The sequence below is a fragment of the Crotalus tigris genome, unplaced genomic scaffold, assembly GCF_016545835.1.
Source record: "Crotalus tigris isolate CLP2741 ecotype Arizona unplaced genomic scaffold, ASM1654583v1 scf7180000018540.1288718, whole genome shotgun sequence".
NCBI classification, from domain to species: Eukaryota; Metazoa; Chordata; class Lepidosauria; order Squamata; family Viperidae; genus Crotalus; species Crotalus tigris.
In genome coordinates, this window is record NW_024097064.1 from 1,172,261 (window position 1) to 1,185,190 (window position 12,930).

General features: G+C 42.7%; 1 long non-coding RNA gene across 1 annotated transcript in view; it reads left to right on the top strand.

Moving 5' to 3' along the window:
* Positions 1-11,407, top strand: part of LOC120312773 — a 91,586-nt gene extending 80,179 nt beyond the window's left edge. Inside the window, exon 4 of the long non-coding RNA XR_005557964.1 lies at positions 11,362-11,407. This is a non-coding gene — a long non-coding RNA (uncharacterized LOC120312773). The remainder of the gene's footprint in view (positions 1-11,361) is intronic.
* Positions 11,408-12,930: the final 1,523 nt, after the last annotated feature.

A 12,930-nucleotide genomic window follows, 5' to 3' on the forward strand; every position in this document is an offset into this window, starting at 1 on the left:
TCTGCCATCTTTCAATTTACTCAAGGATTCCATTTCTTTAACCATTCCAGTCCTAGGATCACTGGGCATTCCATGCCTGGGGTCACTACAAACGTTATGTCTTCCTCATGGTTCCCCAGGGATAGGTGGACTGGTAAAGTGTCTAGCATAGCTGGAACCCCCCCCCACTATGGACCCATCTAACTAGCCAAATGAGATTGGTTGTTTCAGCCTCCTCACCGGAATGCCCAAGTTCCCCACTAGGATAGGGCTAATGAGGCAGCGGATGCAGCCAGAGTCTATTAAGGCTTTCACTGACAGCTTTGGGCATGGAAGGAGCTAATATAGTCACTGTCTTGAGGATGGATGCAATCGGTCCACTTACCAGGAGTTTACCCTCCGAGCTGTCATCCAAAGTGTCCACTGCCCCTACGGTGTAGACCAAAGTTCCCTCCCCACATTTGGCAGGGGTTGGGGACTCCACAGCCTCTATCGCCCTCATGGCAGGTTCTTTTGGCTTGACTGGCGACTTCCCTGATTTCCTGGTTGGTGATTGGTCTGGGTTGCGCTGGGGGGATTTCAAGTGGCATTCTACGGCCTGATGCCCCTCTCTCCCGCATTTGAAACAGCCTGTTGACTTCTTGGTCATAGCCGATGGTTTCGCTGGCTTGCGCATTGGCTCAGCAAGCAAGTGGCCCCATGGGTTTCCTCAGTGATGCCTCTTCAGTAGGTCAATCTCTGCTTCCTCCATCAGGACGTACCAGACGTGGGTCCCCTCAAGGCAGGCAAGCATCATACAGGTCATAGTTTAGACCGTCTTTGAAGTGGATAAGGAGGATGTCTTTCGGCCAGTTCAGCTTGTTGGCAATGGCCCGGAATTCTTGTGTATATTTGGCTACCAGATGTCTACCCTGCCTCACGGTCTTGATTCTCTCGTGGGCCTTTCAATCATCCAGGGGGTCCTTGAATCACCTTCTCAGAGTGGACATGAAGCGGTTGAAGTCATTGAGCTGTGGGGCATTGGAATCATGCAGGTTCACCATCCAGTCTGTGGCCACCCCATCCAGAGCAGATTGCATGATATGGATACAGACTTTGTCGCTGGGAATGTCCTGTCTGTATTCTTCCATGTAGCTGAGGACTTGGGTTAGGAAGAACCCTAAGCGTTGGTGGCTCTCCCCCTGAATTTTGTATCCAGTGGCGGGAATCTTTGGATGGATCTGTGACTTTGCCACTGATGGTATTGTCTTCCATCCTGATCGCCATCTGCAGCTCAGCGGGGAGTGGGGGCTGCCAAAGTGGTAGCTGCTGTTTCAGCAGTCATCCCCAGGACTACAGTTTCTGATTCCCCCTCAGTATCTCTCCAGCTGCAGTTCCAGGTGCTGATGGGAGCGCTGGGTTCAGGTTTCTTCTGCCCTAGAGAGCCAAGGGTTCTTTTCATCAGGTCAATAGCTTTCTCTGGGATCCAGTTCAAGTGCTATGCATAACTTCCTTCCTCTTCACTAACATGCAGGGATTTCTCCATCTTTTGCTTCCATTCAGGTTAGTGGCTGCCCCGTCTCAGGGTCACTTTTCTCGATCTCTTTTCCCACTCATCTTTCTTGCCAATGCCCATCGACCACTGAGGTTTGTGGTCACACATTTCCACCACTTCTTCTCCTGTGCAGTATGAAATCTCGGATCCTGATAGCTGGCAGGATCCCGATCGGAAGAAGGCTCCCGTACCATGGGGTTTTCTTCCTTCCCTGCCTCATCGTCCAACACTGTATTTTTTGCAAAGTCCCCCAGTAAGGGTCTTCCTTCCAGGTTGACTATTACTGCAGATCTTGTCTAATGTAAGGACCACTTGAATCCCACATCTTAAGAAAGCAGAACTCTTGCAAACAATTTCTTCCAACAGGAACTTTTATTAAGAGTAGTTGATAGCAGGCATAATAAACAGGATCTGAGGGATTTCTTTACAGATCGATACTTTAAAGTGTCCCTAAGCAAAACCCCACTCCACAGTTCATCCAGACGGTTCAGACCAGCCAATCCCCAGGTGGTAAGTCCATTGTGGGAAAGGGAAGATAACATTGGTTGTAGCACGATAGTCAACAGCTCTTCGCTCCTCCTTTTGAGACCAGAGAAATAAGCCAGGATCTGGAGATTTGTATCCTCCCCCCCTTTTCCTAGCTGCCAGGTTAAAGAGAGGAAAGTTCAGAGAGGTGTATAGTGCAGGAGGCAATTTGTTATATTGTAATGGACAGCAGATACATAGGCAATAAAGAAAAGGTTACATTGTAGTGAATAGAGGAAGTAAAAGCAATAACCCCACAGGCATACCCCCCTCCCCCTTGGGAATATGGCAGAACCCAAGGGAAGGTGAGATTTGGTTTTAGGTCAGAGGAGATAGATAGAAATGAAATATAAATGGGTTCTGACAGATACTGTAAATGCTGCTATCATTGGATGTTCTTGCTTTGACAACAGATGGAAATGTAGCCTTCTTTTCTCTTTCACTTTTAGAGTTAGATGATGCTGGAAGGGGGGATGTGGATAAGAGTCCAGTTAGTCATAACAACAGCTGTGGGAATCAAGGTTATTGCGCCCAGAGCTGATAATGATTTGGCAGGCTGGAGAGCTGGGGAGAAAGCCCACGCTTCAAGCTAATTGGGGAATGTTAATTGGAGGAGGGAATTGTGTTTTGATACTTTGTGCCCGGGAGGGGGGGGGATTCAGTTTTTGGCTTTAAATATGTAGTGCCAATACTTTGTTTCTCAAATACAATATTCTTTAATGTAAACAATGCCTCAAAATTCTTTTAAAGAGTTTCATCTGTCGGAATCATGACAGATACTATACTACTTATCTGTCATAACATCTATCTATAACATCTTTCTAGTCAATTTTATATTTCACTTCTATTTGTAAAAATTAGTTAAATCACTATAAATCCTTTTTTTTCAGAGTTCTTCTTAAGCCTAATTTCCCCTCAATATTTCAATCATTCCTTAATCCTAAATATTTTCAAACTTAATTTGTCTTTAAAATTCAAACTTTTTCTTCACTTACATCTAATATTTTTACATTTTGTATCTTATCAAAAATACTATATTACTTATATCTCTTATCCCACAGCTGTTGTTACTCTAAGATCCCTTTATGGCCAAAGTTATTTGTTTATTTAGCCATAATCAAACAAGTGTTTACTCATATAATATTCCATCTGGTAGAGCAAATCCAGTCTGTTCAGCCTATCTCTAATCTTCTTCCTTTGCAAAATTGTTTTCCAAATTAATATTTTCAACTTGTCCAATTCTTGTATTTTTGTAGTTATTGTTAGGAGTAGAGGATATATAGTAGATAGGATTATGTTTTTTGTCTCCCAAACAATGATTCTCCTATAAGTGTCCATTTTGTTAAGTCTTCTTTCTTCTCAGGTTTATTTTGATGTTCTAATGCATAAGGTATCTTTTCCATATTTATTGTTGTATCCAAGTTTTGTAAGATTTTTATTATGTCTATTAAGTTATAATTCCTTTCATTTGTAACTTCACCAGTTAAGTCATTTTTTTCTAGTTCACATTCTGTTGTCTGGATTGTTTGTTCATTCTTTACCATCATTCTTTGGATGTTTTTTTGATTGTAGATTTAAGTTAGAAATATATTCACTTATAGTATCAAAATTATATTTATTCTCCTTCTGGTTTAAATCTATTGTAGTTTGTATCTGTCATAGCATTGCATAAATTTCAACTTGGAAAGTATTTGTCTTGTCTTGAAGTGTTTCTAAAGGTCTTTGATCTTTCAGGCTAAATCTTTCAAGAGTAGATATTAAGTGTGGTTTTCTATTAAGTGAGTGTGTCATATCCATGTTGTCTCCCCCATTTGAGTAGTCCATCATAAATACCATAGTCTCTGTAATTAGCCTTGTCAAGCTAACAAAAACTCAAAATCCATACAGTCCAATTTTGTATAGTTCTTGTTTTTATATATAATTTTTGTAATCCACTGTAATTTTCAGTTGTCAAAGTTTCAGTAAAATCAATGTTTTATAACAATTCTTTCTTTCAGGAGTCAATTGTCAATTCAATATATTTAGCCAGTTTAAATTCTTCCTGTAACTTCCCTTCTCAATAATTTGTCATAGATCAAAGTTTTTAAACAGTTCATAAATTTAAACCACAATCAAAGGATTTCTTTTCCTTCAAACACTTTCCAATCTTATAGCTGGCCCAGTATGCAATCTCTTCTCTGTTCCTTAGCAACTATCTTTTTAAAGGTTATTAGAGTTCATGGGAACAGATTTTTTTCTTTGTTTCTGGGCATTGTCTTTAATGTGCTATATTCTCATTGTCCACTAGATGTCAACAAATATTTATTTTCCAGCTCTTTCAGACAACAAGTTCTTATTATTTTTTCTTTTTTTAATCTAATTCAATCAAAATCCTTTAGAATATAATCTTAGCAGTTTGTTTTAGTTTCTAAGTTTGATCAGATTGTAGTAGTTTGAATTTAATTTCAATAAGGTTCTTTCCTAAGGTTAATTCGCCACTTCCATCTATGGGGGAATGGGAATGTAGTCTCATCCCCTCACTTTCAGAGGTTGTTTGCTTTGGGGAACTTTCCCAGGAACTAGTTGTAAAATAAGGGAGAGAAGATCAGATACCAGTTCCAAGCACGCTGTTTACCATTGTTCTTGGTAGTGCTCTTGGACTTCGACTGTAGTAGCTTGGACTAAACACTGGCATGAAGCTAGCCTTTCTCCTGTCAGGTTCAGAGGGCTTTCCCTAGATCAAATGAAGTGATTGCCCTCACTTCATGATCAATGGGGCACCCCTCCTTCATGATCACCTCTATAGGGTGGCTTCAGATCCATCTAGAGTCTCCCTGGCAGAGCAAAATTAGCCATGGGGAGCGGAGGTCCACTTATGCACAGCCTTGTGTTACGAGTGCAAACCAGAAGCCTCGTTTGAAAATGAAATTGCAGTTGACTGAATTCATAAAATATACTAAGAAAGAAAGATGAGGGGGAGTTGCACTATATGTAAGATAACACTACATATCTACAGAAACACACATGATCAAAAATAAAATCTCTCCAGAATATGTATATGGGTCAATATAAAAGAGAAAAAAAGTGTCATTGCCATAGATGTATATTACATGCCACCCAACAAATCAGAAGAAATGGATGAATTCTTTACCAACCAGTTAACAAATGTATGTAGGAAGCATACCACAGTAGTAATGGGAGACTTCAACTATCCAGATATCAACTGGAAGACAAACTCTGCAGTGAGTGGGAGATCAAACAAATTCCTAACCAACCTAGCCAACAACTTTGTCATCCAAAAGGTGGAGGAGGGAACTACATATAAAGCTATACTGCACTTAATTCTTATTAATAGAGAAGAAGTAATAGAGGAAGTTGAAATTGCAGGAACCTTGGGTGAAAGTGACCATGTTATACTGGAATTTAATATAGTGCAAACACTAGCCATAGTAAACAACCCAACCAGTGTCTTAAACTTCAAAAAAACCAATTTTAACAAACTCAGAGAGAACCTATGAAAAATGCAATGGATGAAAATCCTAAAGAGGGAAACAACCCAAGAAGCGTGGGAAACTCTGAAAAATGCAACCATAAAAGCCCAGTCCAGCACAATACCACTGAAAAAGAAAAATAAGAAATTCAAGAAGAAACCAGCATGGCTGCACAAAGATCTCTCTGACAAACTGAAAGACAAAAAGGACAAATACAAAAAATGGAAAGAGGGACACATAATTAAGACCAATTATCAGCAAACAGTCAGAACATGCAATAAAGTCAGGAAAGCAAAGGCTCAGAACGAGCAAAGACTTGCAACAGAAATCAAGGATAATAAAAAAAGTTTCTTGCAGCATATTAACAACAATAAAAAAGTTAAGGAAACTGTAGGTCCACTAAAGAGAGAGGATAGCAAGGAAATAACAGGCAACAGAGAGAAAGCAGAGCTGCTTAACTCATTGTTTACATCAGTCTTCACACAAAAAAACCTACTGCCCAACATACCAAAAACAACCACTACAAAAGACAAACTGGAAACAAAAATTAAAATAAGCAGGAAAATGGTAAGAGAACACCTATCCAACCTTGACAAATATAAATCAGCAGGGAAATACCTGAGGATTTGAAAAGAGCTGATGTGTTTCCCATCTTCAAGAAAAGGGAAAAAATGGACCCAGGAAACTACAGACCAATCAGTTTAACATCAATACCTGGGAAGATCCTAGAAAAAATAATCAAAAATCAGATCTGCAAACAACTAGAAGAAAACAAAGTTGTAACTAGTAGCCAGTATGGGTTTGTTAAAAACAGATCATGCCAAACTAATCTTATTTCATTCTTTGATAAAGTGACTAAACTAGTAGACCAGCAAAATGCTGTGGATGTAGAATACTTAGATTTCAGAAAGGCATTTGATAAAGTAAACCAAAACCTCCTCCTTGGTAAGCTAGAAAAAGGTGGAATTGACAACATCACCACCAGATGGATCTGTAGCTGACTGGCAAACCGTACTCAAAAAGTAGTCCTCAATGGCACTACATCCACATGGAGAGAAGTAAACAGTGGGATACCACAGGGCTCCATCTTAGGCCCAGTACTCTTCAATATCTTCATAAATGACTTAGATGAGGGAATTGAAGGGGAACTCATCAAATTTGCAGATGACACACAGAGAGAAAAGAGACAGAGAGAAAGAGAGAAAGGGAGAGATAAAGAGAGAGGGAGAGAAAGAGAGGGAGGGAGGGAGAGAGAGAGGAAAGAGAGAGAGGAAAGAGGGAGAGAAAGAGAGAGGGAGAGGGGGAGAGAGAGAAAGAGAGAGAGAGAAATAGAGGGGGAAAGAAAGAGAGAGAGAGGGAGGGAAAGAGAGAGAGGGAGAGAGAGGGAGGGAGAGAAAGAAAAAGAGAGAAAGAGGGGGAGAGGAAAAAGAGAAAAAGGGAGAGGAAAGAGGGAAAGAAAGAGAAAGGGGGGAGAGAGAGAGGGAGGAGAGAGAGGGAGAGAGAGAAGAAAGAGATAAAGAGAGAGGAAAGAGAAAAGAAAAAGAGGGAGAGAGGAAAGAGAGAAAGAGAGAGGGGGAGAGGAGAGAGAGAGAGAGAGAGAGAGAGAGAGAGAACTCATGCACAGAAGCCTCTATTTCTTTTTAATTAAATGCTTCAATCAAGCTCCCCTCCCCCTTGTGCGTGCGCATGCACGCGCACAGGTTTTGTGACTCCCAGTGTTTTCTTTTCTCTGGGAAACGGGTCCAAGTGCTTCTTTGAGTGTTTAAGGTTGCAGACTCCTGCCCTATACCATTTCAGACAAATGGCTGTCCAGTCTCTTCTTAAAAACTTCCAGTGTTGGAGCATTCACTGCTTCTGGAGGCAGGTTGTTCCGCTGGTTGATTGTTCTAACTTTCAGTAAGTTTCTCCTTAGTTCTAGGTTCCTTCTTCCTTGATTAGTTTCCATCCGTTGCTTCTTGTCCTGCCTTCAGGCGCTTGGAAAATAGTTTGACTCCCTCTTCTCAGGGGCTGCCACAAAGAAGAGGGGGTCACATTATTCTTCAAAGCACCAGAGGGCAGAATAAGAAATAATGGTTGGAAACTGATCAAAGAGAGAAGGAACCTGGAATTAAGGAGAAACTTCCTAACAGTGAGGTTAATTAATCAGTGGAACAGCTTGTCTTCAGAAATTGTGGGCGCTCCATCACTGGAGATTTTTAAGAAGAGGCTAGACAGTCACTTGTCTGAGATGATATAGGTTCTCCTGCATGAACAGGGGGCTGGACTAGAACAGGGCTTTTCAACCTTCACCCGGCCGCACTCTTCCTCTTGTCCGAGGTTTTCATTGTTGTGAGCATTTCTGTTGAGGATTGGCAGTGTGGGTGGGTGGGGGGTGTTTGGTTTTTATTCCTTCTGCCTGCTGGGTGGTTGCAGCAGGTTTTGGTCACTTCACATGACCCTGGGATACTGTGACTGTCATAAATATGAATCAGTTGCCAAGAATCTGAATGTAAATCACAAGACCCTGGAGATGCTGCAACATTCCAGCTGATCGACGCTTCTTCTGGGTTGAGAAGCGCCAGGATCAGTGCCAAGCTCCAGCTGGAGCCTGGCGCTGATCCTAGTGCTTCCACTGAGCCCTGATAATCCTGCAGCTCCAGCCATCTCTCGCTCAGGCTTGTGGGATGCTGCCACTGGTTCAGCTCATTCCCCTCCCCTGCTACCACTTTTCTAGGATGGCCGCGTACTACCTGCCAGGTGCCAATGTACCACAGGTGGTACCCGTACCACTGGTTGAAAAGCACTGGACTAGAAGACCTACAAGGTCCCTTCCAGCTCTATTCTATTCTAAATAATATTATTGACTTGGGTTTAGTTTAGTACACAAATCTGAAATAAAGTTCTAGTCCAGATTCCTGAAACAGATAAAAGCATTAAGGTTAGTGGAAACATCAAACAACTTCATCCATCCCTCTAAGTCAGAAGACAAATGATTGAAGTTCAAGGAGTGGAATCATAAATAGAAGACTGAGGACTGATAGATAAAAGGAACTAAATGCTACACCTTGTTTCTTCCTGCCAATCTTTTTCCATTTGAAAGACTGTGTCAGAATCCAATTATATTTCATCTCTAGTTATCAACTATGGAAAACCCCATTTCTGCCCTCTCTGGATTCTGGCACACGATGAAGGGGAAGGGAGGTGAACAAAGGGTTTTTATGGCTCTCACTTTCTTCAGTACAACTTCAAAGGGGACTGAATGTGGATACCACCAAAAGAACTATACATAACAATGGGGCCATCAGCTTTCATCTACTCACCTCGGAAGTCTCCGTTCCGCCGGCAGTGAGGAAAAGGGGGTGGAAATGTAATGCCTGGGATTGTCACTGGAAGGATGGTGGGGTGGAGTGGGTTTGCTGGGAACTCCTTAAAACCTTGAACCATAGGGCTTTGCCCCCAAGTCCTGTCTAGAACGCCTGCAACCATTTTCTTTTAATAAAGGATGCCTGTTGGAAGAAATATTCCAAGAGTTCTGTCTCCTTAAGATGCAAAGTGGGGTGGGTCCTTACATTAGACAGGACTTGCAGGATTAGTCTACCTGGAAGGGAGAACCTTGCTGGGGGACTTTACAAAAATTACCATGTCAGATGGCGGAGCAAGGAAGGGAGAAAACTCCCCAGAAAGGGAGATGCTGCCCCAACTGAAACCTTTCCAGATGTCGGGATCTGAGAGGTCAGATTCCTCAGGAGAAGAGGTGGTGGAGACACGAGACCACAAACCTCAGTGGTCAATGGGCATTGGAAAGAAAGGAAAACTTTTACCGCCAATTCATCCCCTCATTTCCCCAGATAGCCCTACCCCTTACGAACTTACTAAAAACGAAGGGAGCATCCTCAGTAAAACCTAGCCAGCCACTAACATGGACAATGGAGTGCCAAGCAGTGTTTGAGAGATTAAAGAGACTTTTCTCTGCCGAACCAGTACTGAGGCACCCAGACAAGGATAAGCCCTTTGTAATACAGGCGGATGCAAGTGATGTGGCAGTGGGGGCTGAAAATGATGAAGGGGTATTGCAACCCTGTGCACATACATCCAAGAAACTCACAGAAATGGAATAGCGCTGGCCCGTATGGGAGAAAGAGGCATACGGGATACGTTGGTCATTACTCGCGTAGTGCCAGTTCCTTGAAGGCAACAAACTCCCCTTCCAGGTGTGGACTGACCACAAAAATTTGGAAGCCCTGAAAACACGCAGGAAGCTCAATCCCAAGCAAGCCCAGTGGTCCCAGAATTTTCACCAGTTCCAATTTACACTCAAGCATTTGCCAGGGGGAAAGAACCCCAATATAACAGCACGCGAGCCACTGACTCTAAACCAATGATAGTAGAATCACAACTGGCAGCACCAGTAACCATCAGAGCCCAAGCTAAATGAAAACCACAGCTGGGCAACCAAACTGGAATCGAATTCCGGAAAAGTTTGGAAACAGATGAATGGTTCCAGAAAAAAAAAGTGTGCACAATGAGAGACGGGCTGCCTTGGGTGGGGGAAAAGTTATATATACCAACAACCCAAAGAGTCACATTCAGGTAGCTTTGCCATGACACAAAATCAGCAGGGCATTTTGGATTTGTAAAAACATTACACTTAATTAAACGGCAATTTTGGTGGCCATCCATAAAAAAGGACATAGAAAGTTACGTGGCCAGCTGCCCAAAGTGTGCAACTGCAAAGAGGTTGCAAGGGAGATCGCCCGGACTGCTACAAACAGTGGCAAATCCGTCAGCCCCCTGGAGGGAAATAGCCATGGATTTTATAGTGGAATTACCAGAAAGCAATGGGAATACTGTTGTCTGGATGGTCACAGACTTGTTTTCCAAACAGGTGCACTTTATCCCTTGCCAAAAGATTCCCACTGCAAAAGCCTTAGCAAAACTTTTCATCCAGCACATTTACAGATTGCATGGGGCACCCCAAAGCATCATCTCTGATAGGGGAGTGCAATTTACGTCTGCATTTTGGAAGGGATTTTTATCCCTCTTAGGGACCACTCTGGGACTGACATCTAGCCATCATCCACAAGGGAATGGTCAAACAGAACATTGTCACACAGTACTTGAGCAATATTTAAGATGTTTTATTAATTTTCAGCAAACAAATTTCCCTTTCGCAGATGTTGCTTACAATAATGCAGTCCACTCCAGCACAGGTTATACTCCTTTTCAAATAGTCAGCGGTCAAAGTTTCAACCCCATGCCAGAATTAAACCCAAACAAACCGGCAATCCCATCACTGAAAGAATGGATGGAACAATTACAAAACATCTGGCCAATAGTTAGAAAAGCACTAGATGAAGCTAGGCAGGCATACAAAGCACAAGCCAATAAAAAAAGGGTTGAGCCTACACCATTCATTATAGGAGAAATGGTGTACTTATCTACAAAATATCTAAAGTCCCTACAACCCTGTAAAAAGCTTGGACCAAAATATATAGGGCCTTTTCCAATTAAAAGAATCATAAACCCAGTAACAGTAGAATTAGAATTACCCAAAAATCTCAGGCAAATACACCCAATTTTTCATTGCAGCTTGCTGAAAAGAGAGCATCAGTCATCGTTACGCCGAAAAATTCCCCCACCACCACCTCCAATCATGGTGGAGGGCGAACAACACTTTGAAATAAAAGAAATCCTAGACTCTAGGAGATATCATGGAGTGAGTCAGTACCTAGTTGCATGGAAACACCTCCCTGCCTCACAAAATGAGTGGGTCCATAAACATCACGTCAGAGCCCCGAAGCTATTAAAGAAGTTACACACATAGTATGCTATAAAGCCTGACTAAATTTTATACCTGTTTTGTTTTTCTTTCAGGTGGATCTATCTTATTTTTAAGGGGGCAGGATGTCAGAATCCAATTATATTTCATCTCTAGTTATCGACTATGGAAAACGCCATTTCTGTCCTCTCTGGATTCTGTCACATGATGAAGGGGAAAGGGGGTGAACAAAGGGTTTTTATGGCCCTCACTTTCTTCGGTACAACTTCAAAAGGGACTGAATGTGGATACCACCAAAAGGACTACACATAACAATGGGGCCATCAGCTTTCATCTACTCCCCCCTGAAGTCTCCGTTCCGCTGGCAGTGAGGAAAAGGGGGTGGAAATGTAACGCCTGGGATTGTCACTGGAAGGATGGTGGGGTGGGGTGGGGTTACTCGGAACCCCTTAAAACCTTGAACCATAGGGCTTGGCCCCCAAGTCCTGTCTAGAACGCCTGCAACCATTTTCTCTTAATAAAGGATGCCTGTTGGAAGAAATATTCCAAGAGTTCTGTCTTCTTAAGATGCAAAGTGGGGTGGGTCCTTACAGACTGAATAGATTTATTTAAAATAGATTTATTTTTTCAAAGTTTTAGAATTGGTCTTACTTTTTATAAGTTTGCCATATGTTTAGGTTTCCTTGAAAACATCCTATTTTTTCCACTTGCACATCTTCAGACAGGAAGAAAAATTATTCTCAGTAATTGAGCCTCAACCGTAAATTTTGGGATCGGTGCTATATAGTGTTCAGAAGGAAACAAGATGCCAAATTTCTACAGTATACTCTAAAAAAAATCACTAGAGCAGGGGTATCAAACTGCCGGCCCGTGGGCTGGATGCGTCATGCTGAAACCACACCCAACCCAAGTTGTGATATGTCATGACACATCACATGACGTTGCAAGTTTGACGCCTCTGCAACTAGAAGTTTATCACATCTCAGAAATTACCACAGACATTACACTTGCAGCACACAAATCAACCAAAATCCTCCAAAACTTCTTAAGTAAATCAAAAGATCCAGGAATCCAAGCATAACATGAGATCTACAACATACAGAGCATCAGCCACTTAGATAGGTTTATATGCAAAAGATGAAAAAACAAACTAAAGACAAACTAAAAATTAGATGATACAATGAAGACTCCATCTCAAGACAGTTTATTGTATGCAAACATTCTAGACCAGTGATGGCGACCCTTTTAGAGACCGAGTGCCCAAAAACTGGTCCCGCCCCTGCTCCACCCACTGCTCCGCCTCTGCCCCACCCTACCCTGCCTACCCGCAGAGCCACTCACCACCTCCAGGGCCTGCTGCAGATTGCCCAGGCAGTTCAGCAGCACCATGGCGGCCACGCTGTCTGCCCACGCCCGCAGCATCAACTGTACATGTTGAGGTGTGAGGGTAGAGTCTTGTCTATGCTGCCTGGCTGCCATGTTCTTGGCTGCACTGCTCTGTGTGGGCCACGCTCAGGGGCGACTCTCCTCCAGGGAGGCTGCTGGTGAGGAGGGGGTCACGGTCAGAGGCAAGGCTGGGGCAATGGCATGTGTGCCCACAGAGAGGGCTCTGAGTGCCGCCTCTGGTACCCATGCCATAGGTTCGCCACCACTGTTCTACACCA